The sequence below is a fragment of the Haemaphysalis longicornis genome, unplaced genomic scaffold, assembly GCF_048455015.1.
Source record: "Haemaphysalis longicornis isolate Haplotype H1 unplaced genomic scaffold, Haemaphysalis longicornis Haplotype H1 scaffold_1, whole genome shotgun sequence".
Classification (NCBI taxonomy): Eukaryota; Metazoa; Arthropoda; class Arachnida; order Ixodida; family Ixodidae; genus Haemaphysalis; species Haemaphysalis longicornis.
Genome location: NW_027526203.1, coordinates 390,266,562 through 390,286,903, shown reverse-complemented (window position 1 = coordinate 390,286,903; position 20,342 = coordinate 390,266,562).

Here is a 20,342-nt window from a genome sequence, read left to right as displayed (position 1 = left end):
TATTATGCGCATGCATAATGGTTCCAGATATAAGCAAAACAGGAGTGGTGATAATGGGCACCCTTGACGAACCGATGAAAGAAGGTGGATTGGTTGGGTTAGTCGATTGTTGACTATCACTCTTGTCGAGCCATTAGCATAACATATTTGAATACCTTCGGTAAGCCAAGATCCTGCGTTCACATGCTGTAGAGCACGAAACAGAAATTGGTGACTGACGCGATCGAATGCCTTTGCCAAATCTAGTTGTACTAAGGCTACCTGGGCGGACGTACACGAAACACACTCCAATATAGACCTTAATTGCTATGTGTATGTTAGTTTGAATAGATCGCCCACGGATGCCACATGTCTGATGGTCACCAACTAGTAGCTCAATTACATTTTGAAGACGGTTGGCCAAAATCTTAGCGAAGACTTTATAATCTACATTACATAAGGAAATGGGACGATATCCTTCTACTTTGCGCAGTTTGTCAGGATCATTACTTTTGGGGATTAGAACCGTGTGGCCTTCGTACAGCGTAGGTGGAAGAAATCCAGTCTTGTAAGCCTCGCGGTAAACCTCAAGTAAAAATGGAGCCAGCAGAGAACAGAATGTGTGGTAAAATTCTGCAGTGAGACCATCAGGTCCCGGGGTTTTGCCTTTCGACAATGATTCAATGCTAGACACCAATTCTTGAATGCCAATCTCCTGGTCAATGGATTCACACTCGTCCTGGTTTAATTTGGGCAGCAGAGTAATGAATTTGTCAATGGAGTCCTCGCTCACTGCTCTTTTGGGAGTTTGGAATACAGTTCTATAGTAATCGACGAAGGCCATCATTATCACAGTAGTGTCATCAGTAATTTTCTCTTTATACTCAATTTCAAGTATTTGTTTAGACAGAGCATGACGGCGCTCATCACCTAGTGACCGGCGACACGGTTGCACTTCAGCAAAGCGCTGTGATCTCGCTCGCACTAGTGCTCCCCGGTATTTCTCAACATCAAACGCCTGTAGCTGCGCCTTGACATTTCGAATGTCATCCATATATTGACCTGGACATCGGCCTTCAAGTTCATAAAGTTCTCTCAACAATTTACCGGCTCAGCCGGCCTTGGTAATATAAGGTATATATTGTACAACACATTTACACTTGTATTTAGTTTTGGCATTTCAAGCAGCTTACGTGACTATTTGTTGTATTGCGCTCGGGCAGTAAGCGTACCCCGAGTTTCCACGATAGCTCACGTCTAGCAATTGCATTTCGTAGACGGAAAAGCGTTCGCAGATGCGTAGTCGTGCTGCTGACCGCTGTGGTTGTTCGCCCAGCGCAAAAAAGTGCTTCCCGCACCCTAGTTTTACGCTGTACGGTAAAAATATCAGTTGATTTTATTTCCTTAGTACCTATATTGACTTCGCTGACTCTTCTCCCGCCTTCAAGAGGCCTTATATTTTCCTACTGGCGTACCAGTCAGCGAAGCGTCGCATGTGCGCTTGTGCAGCGCTTGTGTGCAGCGACCTTGACTTGGAGCTAGATACAGTGTACAAACTAACCAAGTAAAGAAAGGCACATTCTTCCATTCACAAACGTGTCCTGGCTTCGTTTCAACTGAGCGAACGAATTGCGACGACCCGTCTGCGGCCGCCGGACGAAACGCTGGGCCGACTGACTCTGTCTGAAGGCCGGGGAGCCGTGCAGTAGCGCAGCCAATTGCGAGCTCGGCACCTCCTGACGTCACACGAAAACGCCACAGAAAATGGGCGAGCGTAAAGAGAGGAGGACAGCATTTTCGAATTAATTTTTCTACTAAATAAAATCGCGTAAACGCGCCCAGAGTGGTCGAAACATGGCCTGGGGACTCCGGGCTACAATTTGCGCTAGTAATCCCGCAATGTTTACATATCACTTCAGTGTCCCTTTAAGTGACGCCGACGCAACTCTTGTTTGAAACGAGCAGCTGACTCTTCGGTTGTTATACGCTGACGGCTTCGATAAGGCCTGCTCCGAGGCAGCTGAGCCTAAAATGGCGAATTTAAATGGACAGTGGGGGCGAAGAGAAGAAAAAACAAACAACGCGGGGACGAGGTACTACGTCACTGGCCGTTGGCCAATGGCGCGCGGCGTTCGCCGGCGAAAAAGAAAATGGCAAAAAACGAATGAGGAAAGGAGCGCGGGCGAGGGCGAAAGGCGGCGAGATCTAAAGATGGCGCTACCTTAGTATTTTCAGGGACCTTACAGGCGACGGTTTACTGAAGTTGATGTATTTTATTTGCTATCGCAAAAAGCAAGCATCCGTAATTTTTTTTTAATTAAGGAAAACCGCAAATATCACTCATGTATTGATTTTCTGCCTTGAAATTGCGTAATGTATTGTTCTTGTTCAACAATGTTGACAAGTATGAACGTTAACATCGGACTTGGACGTTTAGATTTGGCTTTGAGTATACAAGACTATTGCGCAGCATCTGTTTCACTTTTGCCGGCTGGCTGAATCGAGTGACAGACATACAGACAGACCAAAATTTTCCCGTTCAAGTAGCCCAAGAAAGACTGTCGTCTTTAAAAGGAACCCGTCCTTGTGACACATCTTTTTTCTTCTCCTAGTAATTCGTACAGGGAGAAGCGGGCCGCTGCCGCCGAAACCATTGCAATCGCACTGCTTCTCCAGCATGCATGCTCTCGCGCGGCCGGAGCCAGCCCAGTAGCGCTACGTCATTGGCCAGCCTCCCGGCCTTGGTCACACTCGCCGAAGGTATCCCTCGCCCCACCTATCCACTCCGTCGAAGAATCTGGCGCCGACGACAAACCGGCACGTCCTCTGCCACGATACCCACGTCTCCCCCTCACGCTTCGAGTATTACTGCGCGGACTGTCAAGTTCCTGCCACCGCGGCCCACCTCGTCTTCCTGTGCCCGCGACGTCATGTTCCTCTTCCTTTCTCAACCCCAGAGCAATGCGAATGCGCGCTGACCAGCTCGGACCTGCAGGAGCAGCGCAGCTCGATCCAGCGGGCCACACGAGCAGCGGCGGCGCGCAGCCTGGACTGAGGAGGCCGCCCACCGTACTTTTTTTTTTTGTTCGCTCAATAAACGTGTTGCCACCTCGTAGGCATGCTACAGAAGCAGTCGAACCGCCTCGTTCATCTATCGTCGGAATATCGCTGTGCGGATGTTTTGTGTGTGCGTGCGCGTGTGCGTGTGCGTGTGCGTGTGCGCGCGCGCGCGCGTGTGTGTGTGTGTGTGTGTGTGTGTGTGTGTGTGTGTGTGTGTGTGTGTGTGTGTGTGTGTGTGTGTGTGTGTGTGTAATTTGCGCTTCAGTAAAACAGAACTGCACTGGCGCTACGCGCGAATGCACCAACATGCTCGTTACAAACAACTAGTAATACTTTCAACTATTTTCGAAAAAAAACTGAAAAGGACGGTTTTTTCCAGGTTTTCAAACTTTTCGTAAATTTTGCATATTGCTACGTGTTATCTTGGGTGCGTGCAACCACCTGCAGGATTATTAGAATTTTGCGCGTTTTAGTTAAAGCTCGGAAAAATCAACGCGGTGGTTATTTAAACACTGCAACCAAATTATTAACCTTTTCAACCCTGATTTTTTTATTTCTAACAAAATGATTTTTTGTGCGTATTTTTCTTATTACTTTCTCACTAAAAATAAGCCTGGTGTTGAAAGTATTTTTTGAGTTACAGCCATTTAATCAAACTAGGACTTCGGTCCCTGGGGCAACCCCGACGTCAGTTTTGGTCTTCACAGCAATGCCTTCCTCTCTCTAGCGTTCAGCTCTTGCAAAAAACGAACAATGGTGCTATGTATCGAAAGAGGAATCATTGAAGAACTATTTCACAGAAAACTAGCTGTTTTGGTTTCGTTCTGAAATTGCTACAATAATTTTGGTTAATGTCCTAAATATAACTAGGACACAAGGGCCGAAAGGGTTAAAAGGAGTTGATTATTTCACCATATAGCGAAGTATTTTATAGCTAATCAAAACGTGACAGATAAACAAAATGGTGCAAATATTTATTAACCATTTGCCTACCTGGCACTGGTGTGGTCGACAATTGAAATTTTCTATTCCTGCCCCCGTTTTTTTTTTTTTTTTTTTTTTTTTGCCAGGGTTTTACGTAACTTGACCCAAGCATTAAATTGGGAACGTTTGAGGTTCCAGAAATAATTATTAACAACGTAGTGTGGGCTAGCTCATCCTATTTTTACGTCTTCACTATTTAGTTGGCTATGCCGTACCAGCAACTTAGTCTTCACAACGAGTGAGTCAATACAATAATTCTCAATTACAAAGAAAGTGTCATAGCACGTACAAAATATGAAAAAGAAAATATGTTTTTACCACCACCATCCCCGAAAATTTCTCGAGCTGGAGGCAATTTCTAACGTTTCGGGTACTCATGCTGGAGAACTGATAAATATCCGCCGCATGCGCACGCTTAGTGCAAACGTGCACCCGTCCGGGCCTCTCCCGCCTGCACCGCATGTACCCCAATCTGTACTCTTCACCCCACTGCCCCGCTTGTGGGGGGTCCAAACCATGGATACCTCCTCTAACAATGCCCCCCCCCCCCTCCCCCAACCCATTCCCCCCATATCGAGACGGTGAGCACTGGGCGAGGGCGTTGGGCAACTCGAATTCGGCGGTGCAAGATGCCATCGTCGCCCGGGCTGCCAAAGTCACCGCGGACTTTCCTCCCTCGGCCACCACCCCTCCCCCGAATTAGCCCTCCCGGCAATAAAAGTCTCTCTCTCTCTCTCTCTCTCTCTCTCTCTCTCTCTCTCTCTCTCTCTCTCTCTCTCTCTCTCTCTCTCTCTCTCTCTCTCTCTCTCTCTCTCTCTCTCACGCGATCACGATCGTACCCAGGAGCTCGACGACAAGCTACCACGGTTGAGCAACGTCTGATGCCTCGGAGAGCGGATAAAAGTAGTATTTCAGCACGAAGATCAAAGGGCTTCTCATCCAGCGCCAAGCTAAAAGGATGTCTTGCGACCAAGTGAAGGTAGTGCGCCGTCACGTTTTTCCCGATTCCGCGTTGTCAGGCGATACAAAACGTGCTCTAGTCGTGTCTCGGCGTTTCCGTGTTGCCACATTTCTGTCCGCTTCTATGCATTTTTTATTCCCTTAAGTACAATAGGCACAGGAAAATTATGGGGATCCGCTAGCATGTTGCTTTATTATACAGAGGCGTATTTTTCAAGAAGCTTTCTAATATCAAGTTGGGCGACTTTTCAGTGAAATTTCGGTCTTTTTTTTTTAAGAACGAAGTGAGCAACCGATATTGAAAAATAAATTGCAATGTTCAGTGCGTAATGTTTTAGAGTTGTAGAAAATGTAGAAGTAGAGGTAGAGAAACAAAGTGAGAAAGAAGAAGTGGGGGCAGTTGGCCATTCAGTAAGGAACATCATCATCATCATCATCAACAACAACAACAACATCATCGGAACGACGACTCTTGTCTCTCCTCTGTTTGACCGATCGGGTTTAACAAGAGTGAAGTTAATAGGCTCGCAGTTTAGGCGGAATATTTTCATGTAATATTTTACGGAATTTTAAATCATTTTAGGCGAAATAATATTTTTCACTTTTTTTTTACAGATGCATGTGTTCAGGCGGGTGTTCGGTATATGTAGTAAGTAGTGCGCATTAAGCGTTGTATTGAAGCCCCTCTTTTTAGTTTATTACGGGTGCTACGGCGCATGGCTATTCCCAGTGGCCAACTTGACGGGTGCAGCAAAAGGAACATCCCTGGGAACTTCAGCAATTGTGCAGTTGAACTTCACATTTTCAAGGCGGACGCCTTATATCTTCATGTTTCACGAATCGCGCGAGATGCGAAAAATCATTGTGAGGTGCACAGGGTGGTACAGAAAGTCAGAGCGCGAGGCGAGCCGGGGATCACGCGCCAAGAAACAGCTGCGGTGTCGGAAGAGGGCTCTGAGTAGAGTTCCTCTATATAGCTATATATAGCTATATAGCGGAACTCTAGCCCTGAGAAAGGGCGACGTAGCGCGTGGTGGTGGCGGAAAACATTTATTTATGAATGTGCTGACCCAGCCCCTACAGCAATATTGATACTAGGTAGAGGCCCCTAGTTCTGGGCTCCAGTGGCGTCGGTTGCCGCCCGGGCTCGCCTTACCGAGGCTTGTTGGGCCGCCTCCCAAACCTCCCGGGTTGGGTTGGGTGGGTGAGGGGGGATAGCGGGATTGGAGGGGCAGGCCCACACCATGTGGGAGATGTCCGAAGACACCACTCCGCAGTGCGGGCATCTGCCAAAGAAAGAAGGGTCAAAATTCTTTAGTACTGCCGGGAAAGGCCATGTATTGGTATAGAGGCGAAGTAATTTAGAGCCGCTCATCCGCCGTTGTAAAGGCTGTGGCTACTACGTTGGAGGTGACTGACGGTCTCTTTGAAAGCTGGGATCAGCATCCTGGTCGTAGGGGGAGGAGGAAACTTCCCGGGGAGAGAGCGGCAGCGTCGGCAGCCTCGTTTCCAGCCAGCCCCTGGTGAGCAGGCGCGCAAATAATGTATCGGTCAACAGGGTCCCCGATGTAGGAGCTATTTTGAAGGATTCAATACGCCAGATAAGGGATCCAGCCTTGTTCCATGTTCCGACAGGCCCCTCGCGAGTCGAAAATAATAGTTATGTTGCTGACCCTGAAGCTAAGGCCGTTGACTGTTTTGGTCTCGTGAACAACTGCGGCGTATATCATACCCCATGGTGTGGGTCGGAGGCGACCACATAATAAACGCCGGGTCCGGAACCATAATGGTGGGCCAGAGCTTTCGCCCGAGGCAGGCGTCGGCCATCATGGTCTTCTCGTGCCATTTTGGCGGGAAGAGGGCGTGCGTGGCGGGCGTACCTGCCCGGCGCTGGAATGCGTACCCGCTCCTTCCATAAGTGTGGTGTGTTGGATATGGAGCCGGGCAAGAAGGCGGCGACCCGATTCCGTCTGCGACGAGCGCGTATACGCCTCGAGCTTTGCGATGGCTGCGCCGCCTGCCGCCGCTTATACGCCGCGTTTGCGCGAAGAGCGCTGGCTGGCTGATAGGGGCTCATGCCATGTTTTGCTTCACCTTCGCTTCTTTTAGATGCGACGCATCTCTTGCTCGGGGGTATGTCCCTCCGGCGGCGGTGGCGTCCGCACACCACCTGCGCATGCGCAACTCTCCCCCGTCCTTCTCTCCGACAGCTGTGCGCAACGCTCTCACTCCGTTGCATTAGCATAACAACAACAGCTGCGCGCGCGCTTCGCGTTTGCTCCGGTACGCAAGTGCGCGCATGCGCGCCTCTCCTCCGCTGTCTCCTCTCCTTCAGGCGCTGTGAATATAAATCGGGTAGCGCGCTGCGGCGGTTCAGTCAGCGCTCGCTCTCGTTCGACTCCGCGTGACTTGCTTGACGACTTCCTGCTTGGCTTGATTCTTCCGATGAAGACGTGATGGAAGCGACGGTCCCTTCAGCGAGTGGGCTGACACAATCCAATACCAGCGTCAGCGCAAGAGAATCAACCCAATGGAAACGCCAATTGAACCCCCCCATGCGTCGCATCACATCAGGGTTTCCTCGCGGGAAAATTTTGGACACACGAACGTTTTCGCTTTTCGCTTCCACCAGAAAAGTGGCCGCCGCGGCCGGGAATCTAAATCGCGTCTGTGAGCTCAGCAGCGCAACGCCTTAGCCACTGAGCCACCGCGGCGAGTTTATCTAAAGTGTTGAAGAGCTCCTTAACTGCAAAATGTTTTCTATAGCAGTGTGACGAGTATGTGGCGGCGACTGCCAAGCGTGGCAGGTGGCATTTAGAGAAATTTCCTTCTGCTCATCTTTTATCTGCTAACAGAGCTGCTAGAAAGAAAGAATGGATACAAAGACTCACTGGACCGCGCGTATAGGACGGCATTGGATAGGGAACCACCGGAGATAGGAACTTGCTAATGGCCCTTCAGCGACTGGTGACAGCAATTGGGCTCTAAGAAAGATGATAGCCAAGTGAAGTCACAAGTAGCAGTAATGATCACTTGTAGAGAGAGAGAGAGAGAGAGAGAGAGAGAGAGAGAGAGAGAGAGAGAGAGAATGAAGTTTAATTCAATCGAGGCAAAGTTTCAGAGAGGCGACCTCTGAATCGACAGCCGCTTCCATCAAGAGCAACTGATCTTCCAGGCCGGAGCTGGCCATGGCTGTCTCCCAATTCTCTATGGAAACGTGGAGCTTGAATGGATCTACGGCACACTTGTCGCAGCCGCCTACTATGTGTATTATGTTCCCAGGCTCTCCACAGAAGCAACGAAATGGAGAGAGTTGTGTCCCGTCAAAGAGGTGAAGTCTGGTGTTGTGTGGGAAGGTGTATGCCCACAGGGTGCGGAGTAATCTTTCCTGTTTAATCGGTAGCGATTTGTGCGGGGAGGAATACGTTCTATGGAAGAGGCCGTAGTGCTGAGTAACTTCCTGGTCTGTGACTGCAGGATGCATGCACTCGGGCCGGGCTTCATCAGCGCTGGCTGAGCGAGTCAAATCTCGACCCACGAGGTTGGTGATCGTGTTTGCCGGGGATGCCAGTATGAGCTGGTGCCAATACAATCGTGACTGGTCACGTTGGTGGTCTCTGATTGATCATCGGAAGTGTTGTAACATGAAATCGACCGTTGGCAAAGTAGAGTCTGTTATGGGAGTTTTGGCGCCGCTTTGGCTAAGCGCACGTGCTATCGCCGCTTCCTCAGCTTAGAGGGGGCTGTGTTCGGGGGTTGAGATGTTACACGTGTGGGAGGCTGCAGAACGGTAACACAAAGAGAAGACATTGAAGAATGCTATCGGGCGTCTTTGCATCAAACCAGTTGATCGTCCCTCCCTTTTTTTCTTGCAGTTTAGTTTCTTTCCAACTGTCTACCCTCATACATACACACGTTTTGAAAACCCTTTGATGAATATAAAATATGTATTAGGCAATTAGTTATTAACCTTAAGTCCGAGATGTCAATGTTAATATAGCAACAACATAATAGCGCAATACGGGCATAAAGAAAGACCTTTTATAGCATTCAGGCGGTCGTCACATAACTTTGGGGCTCCTTTGTGCGTGACAAAATTTCCTGATTGGTCGACAAGGAGAACGCTGCAAAATTTCCAAATGCCAAGGACCCCAAAGATATCACGTTTGGTCCGACCGTCGAATCCGCCTTAACTGACCCGCTAATTCCTTTAATCCAAATGAATCAACACACCAGTCCCACTAATTAACATTAGCTCATTCACTCACCTAACTAATTCACCCCAGTCTACCCGCTAATCCGCACTAATCGACTTCAATCCATCCGCCTCTTAAGTTTAAGGTTGAGCAGATTCAATATAACATGAAAATGCTATCAAATATACTTTAAAAGTGGAAATTAGGATTCCCCATTTTTTTATATCTCATGTTCTCTTAGAGCAGTAACCATAGGACACAACGGCACTGTATACAAGAAAAAGTGACGTTAATTTTGAGAACTGCGAGTGTTGGTGTCTCAGTGATGTTTGTATATAACTGCCCATTCAAACTAGAATAAGTGGAAGATATGGATTTATTGTTGATGGTGTCCCTGAAGGCCTTCACAAGCGGACAGGTATGCATGCGAATTAACAACACATTGAAAACTTTACACGATTTTAAACACCATGTAGATAGAAACCATGAAGAATATTCCATGATATGTTGCCTCGTAATATACCGTTATAACTTAAGTTATGCTAAATTTAAAAGATAATTGGGAGAGATGGGCAGTACCTAACGCAAACTGATAGTATATACGGACAACTTTACATTAAATTGAGGGTATTAATTAGAAGAGAACATGATGGCGTTGGGAACTGCAGACTACGCAAAATATTTCATGGTTTTGTCTGGCGAGTGCAAAAATATCTTCAGACGCAAGGTAGGGTACCGAAATGGAAAACTAGAAATCACAGTTTTGAGGCCCCGGAACCGGTTCGGAACGGTTCCTTCGATTCGTTCCGGTTCGGGTTCAGTTAAAAAATGGCGGAAAAAATACGGTTCCGGTTCAGTTCAGGTTCCGGGCAAAAATTCGGGTTCGGTGCCGGTTTTCGGTTCGGTTCCGGTTCCGGTTCGACACCCTGGTCCCAACGCCTCGAGATTCGCGATCGCTGCACCGCCTGCCGCCGCTTCTCCGCGGCGTTGACGGGATTTTTTTTTTTTTTTTTGCGAGAGTTTGCCTTACGGCATAACAGTCATATATACAACATTACATTGGTTTCACGCAGAAACGTCAACAGAGACCGGTACTGAGGGCCCCATATCCACCGCTGTAGATCAGGGGGTCTCCCAGGATGGAGCCCTGTGCCCCGGAGGTGTTGCAGGCGAGAGGTTTGAAAGGCAGGGCAGGTCCATAGAAGGTGGCTCGTGTCGGCTTCAGACGCAGGGATCGTACAAAAGGGACAGGTGTCCGCAAACGGTGCGTGATAGCGGGCAGGCCAAGCGTGGGTCACTGCTGGAGATAATGCCACCCCAACTCGAAGCCTCCGCAGCAGGACCTCCTCCCAGCGAGCGAGCCCACTGGGGAGGTCGGTTCCACGCGGTGGAAGTAAAGCACGCGTGGCGCGGCGGAGGTTCTCCTTTTCCACCAGCAGTTCTTTTAGGGTGGACACCGGAAGAAGTGGCAGCGGCCTTTGTAGGTCTATACGGCGACAGGCGCGATCCGCCGCTATGTGGGCAGGAAGCATGTCCCGGCGAACCCACAATACACGCACAGGGCATGGGTATGTGTCCAGGATCGCGTGAATACGTGCCGACATGCTGGTGCTACGCGCAACGCGACGTAGATCACGTATCGCCGTCGTTGAGTCCGTGTAAATTTCCAGTTTCACACCGGTAGTTACTGTCGATGAGAGCGCTTGGAGACCATCCCGAATTGCAGTAAGTTCTGCCAACAGGCTTGGGAGAGGTCGGAGGGTCTCGTAGGCGCAGCACTGGTTTAAGGTTGGGTGAGAGGGACAAGCCAAGGCTGTGGTTACGAGGCAGTCGTGTGCCCCGGCGTCCACGAAAGCCTGTATGACTCGTGTCCGCGTCGCAGGCGCCCAGTGACGGACATGAAGGAGGGCTGCATCCGGAGGTTGATGAAGGCCAGAGGTTCGGACATGTAGCCTTGCCAGAGGCTTGTTGTCCGTCACCTGATGGTAGAGCCAGGCCGGTCTAGCCGCAGAAAAGACTGGCATCGTATCAGGAACGTGGCCCATATACGCAGCGAGAGCCGCTGCCTCCGGTACATATCCACGCTTTAGCAGGCGAGCGGAACGACGCTGATGGATGATCTCATCTAGGGTGTTTAGCTGGGCTTCGGCTTGTAGCGGCGGGATTGGTGTTATGCGAGGGAGGCCAGTAATGGTGCGCATGGCGGCCCTGTTGATGGCCTCAAGCCGAGCCCAGTCCGCTTGCGTCATGTGCTGGAACTGGGCCTGATACACAAGCCGTGGCTGTAGTACGGCGCGCACTAGGAGACGGGCAACAGTCCAGCAGGCCCCGCCAGACTTCTGGGCGATGCGGCGAACGAGGTGGAGCATCTGTCCGGCTTTCTGCCGAGCAGATCGGAGCCACTGAGCTGCTGACCCTGATGCCGATATTTCTAGTCCTAGGACCCGAAGACGGTCAACCACGGGTTTGTCGTTCCCATTCAGTTGCAGTGAAACGGGAGACACTGCAAGGAGGCGGCGGCCCCAAGCGTTGGCCACGGGAAGTAAAGCAGTTTTCTCTTGCGAGAGAGAGAGGCCCGCATACTCGCACCATCTCTGGCAGTCTGTTAGTGCTTGCTGGAGGCACTCAGCTTGTCGTGACAGGTCTGGATGCACTGACCACACCGTAATGTCATCCGCGTACATGAGGAAATATAGATTTCGGATTGAAGCAAGGTGCCAAGCTAGCGGCAACATGACGATGTTGAAAAGAAGCGGAGACAAAACAGACCCTTGTGGTACGCCTCGGACTGGTGTAAAGTGACCGAAACTTGCTCCGTTGATGCGGATGGAAAAAGAACGGTGTTGAAGGAAGTATCGGACGAAATCGCAGACTTTGTCTGGAAGGTGGAGGCCATGTAGAACTTGTAGGATGGCAGCGTGACTAACGTTGTCATATGCCTTGCATATGTCCATGGCGAGCACAGATCTCACACGGCGGGATCGGCCTCCAACTAAAACCATAGATGAGAGGTATTCCAACCCATCCTCAGTACCGAGATAGGGCCTGAATCCAATTTGCGCCGGGTGATACCATTGAAAGGTATCAAGCCACCACTGAAGCCGTGTTGCAAGCATTCGCTCTAACAACTTGCACAGCGTCGATGTCAGGGCGATGGGGCGCAAGTTCCGAAGTACATGTGGTGGTTTCCCGGGCTTTGGAATGGGAACAATATCCGGCCGAAGCCAAGAGTCAGGTAGTTGACCGGAGAGCCACACCTGATTAACCGAGTCCAAAAGCGGCACGAGGGCTGGGTCGTCGATGTTCTTGTACACCTCGTAAGTTATGCCGTCGGGACCCGGAGCAGTCCGCTGTTTAGCGTGATCGATCGCTGCCAGGAATTCAGCCACTGTGAACGGTGCCTGGATTCCCAAAACGGCTTCATGAGTAGGCCGTAATCCAACACCGTTAGGCAGGGGGAACGGAGACGGCATGGCGACTGGCACAACGTCAAATGCAGGAAACAAGGCCCGAGCAACGTCGGGGGCGAATTGTGCCGGGTCCTTGTTTGACGCAATACAAGCGCTGTCAGCTGCATCTGGAGGCCGACTGCCCGATTCCATTGCGCGAAACGTGCGCCAGACAGACGCCGTTGAGGAAGATGGGCCTAGAGAGGCGCACCAGTCAAGCCAGCGCTGCCTCGACAGTCTTTTTTCGTGCCGCCTGGCAGCACCGGTAAGGCGCTGATACTGAAGCCTGGCTGGTAGGGACGAAGGATCCCGTGCGGAAATTACTTCAGCTTGCTTGCGCTGAGCCCAAAGCTGCAGGAGCCGAAGATCGGGCTTTGGGCGGGACTCCTCCACCCACGTATGTTGAGAGGAGTCCATGAGGACACGCCGAAAAAGAGCGGTGGGATCCGGAATGGGCTCCGAGAAGGATGCATTCAGTGTGGAACGGAAGGTGTCCGCTGCGTGGCTGATAGGGGCTCGTGCAGTGTTTTGGTTCTGTTTCGCTTCATTTCACCTTTCCGCGCCCTAAAAAAAAAAAACTTGTTATGGTGACGTATATAGGCAAAGAGTACGCTTAGGTCACTTGAAAAGCAGCTGCGTCTTCGTAGAGTACGCGATCGCCTGCACTGCAAGAGCTACCCGGGGACGCGGTTCTGTGCGCTTCGTCGCCGCTCTTCCGGGCGTCGGCGACGGTAGCAGCATATCACCGCTGTCACCTCCAAAACATCAGGCACAAATGAATTCTACTGTAGCCTCGTTTAGGCCTGATACTGGCACAATGAGAGGTTGGCTTCATTTTGCAGTGTGGACAACGAACGCGGATTCGTTTCGAATATATACGTCGCAGAACGACACCAGCGCTTACTATCAACTGAAAGATTTATTAAAATAAAAAAAAAACTCCCACCTCCCCTCGCGGGAACACCTGTGTAGATGCGACGCATAGGCGGAGTGGCGAAGGGACCGCGTTTTATAGCGCGCATAACGTTGAGGGGACTGCGTAAGCCGGTCCCAGTCGATGACGACGTTGGCGTACTTGTAAAGCGGCGTGGACTCTAGGTGTTTGAGCCAAGCGTGGATGTTGCTTCGCCGGAGAACGGCACACCGGTTATATGCGCAGCGCGCCCGAAGGAGAGGAAACCGCGGAAGAGAGAGTACTGCACATGCGCCGGCCCCAGCGCGTCTGCCGCGGCTATGACGCAACACAATCCAACGCAATCCACTTTAATCCAATCCAATCCAATCCAAGCCAATCCAATCGAATCCAATCCAATGCCCCTCGCGAGAGAGTGTTCGCTATCGGAGAGGAGAGGGGGTGAGCGGCGGAGAGCGCAGCTGGCGCGGCGAGGAGAATGGGGGAGGGGCGGACAACGCCGACGACGACGACGCCGGAGGGACAAGGCGAGTGAATCAGATGCTCTGCATCTAAAACACATTTTTACCATATCAAGACCCAACAATCAGGCACATGTGACCGTCGCACATGCGTACGGCGGTACAAGAGGACAACCGCCCCCTTTCCTTCTCTTCTTTTTCTTTCACTCATCCTCTACCCTCTGTCCTTAAGAAGTTGCACTTCTTTATCTAGCATTCTCAGCGATGGGTGACTTATACAATCCGAACCCCTAATCCGGATATGGAAGGCTTCAGCAATTTCCCTGGTAGCACGGTCTCTGTGTTTAAAAAGCACTTGCGTGTCTGAAGCATGGCAACCGCAGTCTGAACAGTGCAGCGCCAGGTGTGTGTAGGGCCTTCCTTTCAAGGAGGAAGATGCTCCCTCAAGCGTACATTGAGACAGCGGCCGGTCTGGCCGACGTACACCCGGCCACAGGACATAGGAATGCAGTACACAACATTGGTTACACCGAACAAACTGGAGTCTGTGTTTAATCAAACAACCACGTGTGGAAACACTGTCTCGGGAATCAAGCCTGTTGCTCACCATGCTGCATCTACCCAGCTTATTCCTGGCCGAGAATCTGTCAACCGTCTTACAGCGCATGTACAGGGCCGTCCACTCTTGGTGCGAACACGGCGCAGCGTGGCCGCGCTCCGGGGAGCGCCAGCGCACAAGCCGCGGATGCGCATCGAAGCTAAACGGCGCAGGCGCATAGGGGCTTGGAGGAGGGTCTTCGTGTCGTCTGCTAGTGCGGTAGCGTTAGCATAGCGTGCTCCGTCCGCTAACGCTACGGCGGCGGGTAGCGGGGCGCGACTGGGGAGAGCAAATTCGTCACGGTGGGGTGGATTAGTTCCGCGCGCCCTGCCTTCGCCATGCCCGCTCTTTCCCTCCGCTGAGGGGCAACCTCCTCGCACTCCCCGCGCGCGCATGCGCAGTCCGGTCCCGCTACCCGCTAACCTTAGCGTAGCGTACGGGAGCCGCTATGCTAAAACTCTCTACTCTCTACTCTCTTGTAGCGTCTTAGCGCGCCGCGACCGCGTTGCGGGAAGGCGCACTTTCCTCACAGCGTCGCGTTGTGTGGTTTCTGCGCACAACTGAGCGCTTCCTCTTTTCAGTTCCACGGCAGCACTTAAATGCATGTCTTGTTGAAGGCAGTACCGTCTTGGGGGTGCACGACCAGGGCGGTCACCCAAGGCCCCGGCGAAAAGGGGGCGCCGACCTGCACTGAACGCCCCCCTCTCCCCCCTGTTCTTTCCACCCGGCTCTGTCTTCCGTCCATCAAAAGAAGACTTTGGCGGTGCACCTTGAAGTGAAGGAGAAAACGCCTATGTCCAAATAATCCCAAATTTTCAAGCCTATAACGAGAAGCATGGACCCACAATTTCACACCCAAAACAAGGGTGCGAAGGTGTAATTGGCCTTCCGAATAACCGCCTGAGGAGACTTTGGGAGGCAGTATTAACAAAACTAAATCAAGTGTAACTGTTTGCCTCCGACACTTATGCTGAAAGAAAATGCTGAAACAAGAACAAAACTTACGCGGAAAGGGCGCTTAATCGCGAAGTTATCGGCCCGAAACGTAAGCTTTACTTAAGGCAGAAAAAAGTGACGCTTAAAATTAAATTGATCTTATTTTTTAGTAACTATAGATTTTTTTGCTACTATTTCTACTGTGTGCATGGACATGGAAAAAAAATTCGGACAATCGTCTGGCTACTTCGGAAAGGGAGGTTGCATTTCCGGGGTCTGACATTGTTTTAAAGCCCTGGTTGGTTTTATTTTACGAGAAAAAAAGAGAATAAATATTTATTTATCGAGAAGAGACTGATATTACGGGCTTCGCCACGAGGAAGGCATCCCTGGAATTTCTAAACTTTATTTATTTATTTATTGAAATCTCCTCCCTCCCGTGTAGCAAACAAACTGATGAAAAACTTAATACGTACGCCAACACCTGGATTCAGCTGTCTTATTTTACGCACCTTTCTAAGCAGGGCTGTTTTAAAGAGAAACAAAAAAGAGTGAAGTACAAGTACAAGTCCCTTAAAAGTACAAGAAAAAAACCTAATTACAAAAAAATCGCCCGAAGTCGATTTTCGGCGGGCCCGGGCCGGGTTCGGGCTCGACGCCGTGGGCCCGGGCCGGGCTCGGGCTCGACGCCATGGGCCCGGGCCAGGCTCGGGCTCGACGCCATGGGCCCGGGCCGGGCTCGGGCTGGAATTCATAGGCACGGCCGTTAATAGGTCCGACGTGAAGTGTTGGAAAAGAGCATCGAAATGAATATTCTTGGTTTATTTTTGCGCGCTTCTTGCTGTTAGTTGTACGCATTGTTTTAAAAACGTGTTGTGCTAGGTCTGATGGCCACTATACTGCAATTTTAATGACATTTCTTGTACTGCATCAAGATTTTATATTTTGGTGTATAACATACCAAAGATACGATTACAAGGAATGCCCAAGAGGGCAAGGAACTAATTCAGATATCTTGGAGCTGTGCACCTATGTCTATGTATGTACACGTGTGTTTTAGATGTCGCACCAATCAAAATGCGGATGCCGTGGCCGGGAATCAAACACGCCTGCCAGAGAAACACCACCGCTTAACGACCACTGCAGGTGAAGTATTTCAACGCGTGTACATACTCGTTGATTCAAATGCGGATCAAAAAATTTCAGTAATACCATGTTGTGGCCGAGACAACCGCGTGAAGTTGCCAAGAGTCGGGTAATCCAAGGTGATGGTGTCTCTCGTCTAAGAATACGAGCTATTATTACGCCGATGTGGCGTGAACTTCAGACGGTGAAAGCTAAACTACGTGCACATTTAAACCCTTATTTTTTGCGTTCAGTTCATGACGTGCTTGTACAGACTAGATGCTCCGTCTGATCGCCCGGAATATAATAAACAAACTTTCTTCAGCGTCAAAGACCGGGCCTGGTCACAGACGCGCGGGCCCAGCCTAGGCCAAAAAATAAATTACCGGGCCGGGCCGGGCCTGGGCTTGAGATGGCGGGCCCGGGCCGGGCTCGGGCCAGGGTCACTTATGAATGCCCGGGCCCGGCCTGGGCTCGGGCTAAGTGTTACGGGCCCGGGTCGGGCTCGGGCTTCGCGAAGCGGGCTCGGGCCGGGCTCGGGCTTTAAAATCAGGCCCGTGCAGTGCTCTAACCGAAACACACAGCTCGCGGCAATGAACTGTCAAATACACTTTTGTTTTACGATTATACATCCTCCTAAAAAAACAAAATGAATCAGAAAAAGAAAAAGAAGCAATTGCACAAGGGTAATTATAAAAAAATCTACCATCCCTTCCCCGAAAAAGTTGAGAGAATCGCAAAAGCGACGCTTTTTTGCGCACTAAGTAAACGCATTTACGAGCAATCTAAATGCATCCCGATACGTGATTCATGAGATTTATACTTTTGTACTCCTTCTTCATGATCGCTGCATGTATTGTCTCATCCAGAACCGCTCCTTTTTCGCGATTTTCAACTGACCGTTTTAACACAACAGAAGCCACGTTTTACGCACCTAGAGTCTCCTAAGCGGGTAATTGTCATGTAATTTGTTTCGGTATACTTTTGACAACACAAGAGTTACAGCCGTTTTCTGTAATCATACTTCCTTCGTAGATGGCCATGCTTCACCCCGTAATACGCAATGCAGAACAGGCCAGCTTACAGAAACCAAACTTGAAAGTCAGCTTCACCTCTAAACACAGGTGCATTGCTGGGAAGACATATTTTTTTCTGGTCCAGTTGGCGGGGATTTTTTTAATGTTTTTTTTATGCGAGCTTATCGGTTGGCCAACCAGTCTATGGGGAAATGCATTAGATTTTTGACAGGACGCCATCGGGTGACTGTGCAGCGAAGTTTTCGCTTTAAAAAAGTTCAGTGTCCTTCTGCTCTGTGAAGAAGGATGCCCAGCGATGCTGTGGTGCCGACCGTGGCATTAACTCCCGCCGTGACCCGCCACTGGCCTCAATACCGAGGTTCCTTTACAAACCCTGGTTGCCCAGTTTGCCACCGCAGCGACGCGATCGCCGACCTGCACCGCTTGCTGCGGTCCCGCCTCGCCTTGAGGCCGACGAGACTGCGGCACCTTGCGGCGACGGGCCTCCGAGTAGACGACGCCTCCGCATATGCCGCATGGATACATGGGCGCCATCATCGTTCACTCCTTGACTTCATCCGCGAAATCTAATCACCTTTCGTCATCAACTCGTACCCCCATATATATGCCCTGTGGCAAAATAAACGTTGATAAAAAAAAAATTACTCCGCTCTGCGCGAGGGTTCATCCTGCCATGTTCGTGTTATCTTCGTCGTTAACAGCGCTGTTCTTGAGCGTGATGTCAGTGTGTTTAAGGTTGGTATTTGCTGAAATTATTTCCAGTTTTAACGCTTCTTGTAAGCATATTCATAGCCTGTCGTTTTTTTAAAAGATAAAACCTACGCTACAATTAACGTTAGTGCATAGGTTTGATGTAGACTGCACAGAATGAGCTCGATACACTGGAAGCTGTTGTACGGGTGTAGAATGCTTGCATGCAAAAAAAAGTTCGTTTTGGAGAATAAAAACAAAATATAGACCCAATTCTTAGGCCTACGTCATTTTATTGTGGATGTCACACTCATAACACTAAACACGTTGAAATCAAGCAAGTAATCACATGAAACTATCGTCATTTAACATAATGCCTGCACAAGGTACCCGTGCGCGCAGTGTGTATATACGTCCCGCATCACGGGCGCAGATTTGCACCACGCGGTATGCGGGTTTTTGCCCAGTTTCAACTTCACCTGGCCCTACAATACCATGATAATTAACAGCAGTATCCTGTGAGAGACCTTAAAGGGCCATGTGAATACTTAATATAACTTTGTCCAAAGAACTAGCCTTTGGTAACTAACTTAGCTCAGGTCGTTGGCAGTCAATTGCACCAACAAGATCCGGTGATGTCAGAGGAATCGCCGGAAAGTGGCTGGGGTATCGGCACCGCGTCAAATGTTTCATTTAATATCTCCATTCTTTTAATATTAGCGATAAAATGTATATCATTGTTGTCGGGACCATGCTGCCGTTTTACTGAGCCAAACATGTATTTTGTATTTATTTTTATTTCTTTCGGGGGGTTGGGGGGGGGGGGGGGGTTGAGAACAACCTCAGACCCCCCCCCCCCTCTCCCCCGAGCAAAAATCTTGGCTACGCGCCTGCCTGCTGGACACTCTGCTGATACTCATCAGAGAAGCCGGCATTGGGGACTGCTTCTAGCTGTCTTTCTTTCCCTGTTCTCCCCACTCCTTACTTCCTATCCCGTTTCCAAGTCTTGTCCGAGGCCTTCGGTCATGTCAGGGGGACCCCTCCCTCTCTCTCTCTCCCCCTCTCTCTCTCTCTCTCTCTCTCTCTCTCTCTCTCTCTCTCTCTCTCTCTCTCTCTCTCTCTCTCTCTCTCTTCTTTCAATAAACGTGTACGTGTTCATCATTCTTTCAATAAATGCTTTATCGAAACAAAAAAAAGAACTGCGCCAGTGGGAATGTTGCGGTCTAAGCATGATTGTATATCACGAAAGGAGAGGGCAATTGCTGATTTTCGCAGGAATGACCCGGAAGCCGTACTGATTAAGGTGAATGAAGTTGAAGGGAGTCAGAAATTTAGCAATATGTGAATGCAAAGTGTTCTCGACAATTTTCGCACAAACGCTAGTAATGTAAATAGGACAGTACGTAATCATCAGGAGCAAAACGATTTCCCTTCAAAAGGGAGCCTTCCCTTTTTGAAAAAAAGACAAGCGGCTCGCGTGAATGGTGTTTTTTAATTAATACCATCGATTCCGACAAATGACGAATATTTCAGTGAATCAATAACTTTAACTACACCATATGGTTCAAGTGAGAGAGGAATTTTATTGAAATGAAAAACACGGAAAGGTCGGCCTGATGGTAGTATATCTGGCCAGCTATTCTGTGTGTGGGAAGGGAAAGGGGAGGAAAGAGCGTGGATAGAGGACGAGAGAGATGAAGATGGCGGAGAAATGAATAAATGGCTATGTACAGAAGATGCCTATACTTATACTGTGCAGTTAAGCCGGACGGGCCTCAACTACAATATTGCTGAGAGGCCGCTGCTCCGCAGAAATGTCAGCACAGCTTTAAATGCCTTGTGAGAACGCTGCGCGCCTGGCCAAGGTCCCAGCAGTACTTCCTCCGACACCACACGACAGTCCAAACGGGCCAATGTTCTCGCTAATTGTTCTCGAGGATGCGCGTAGCGTGGA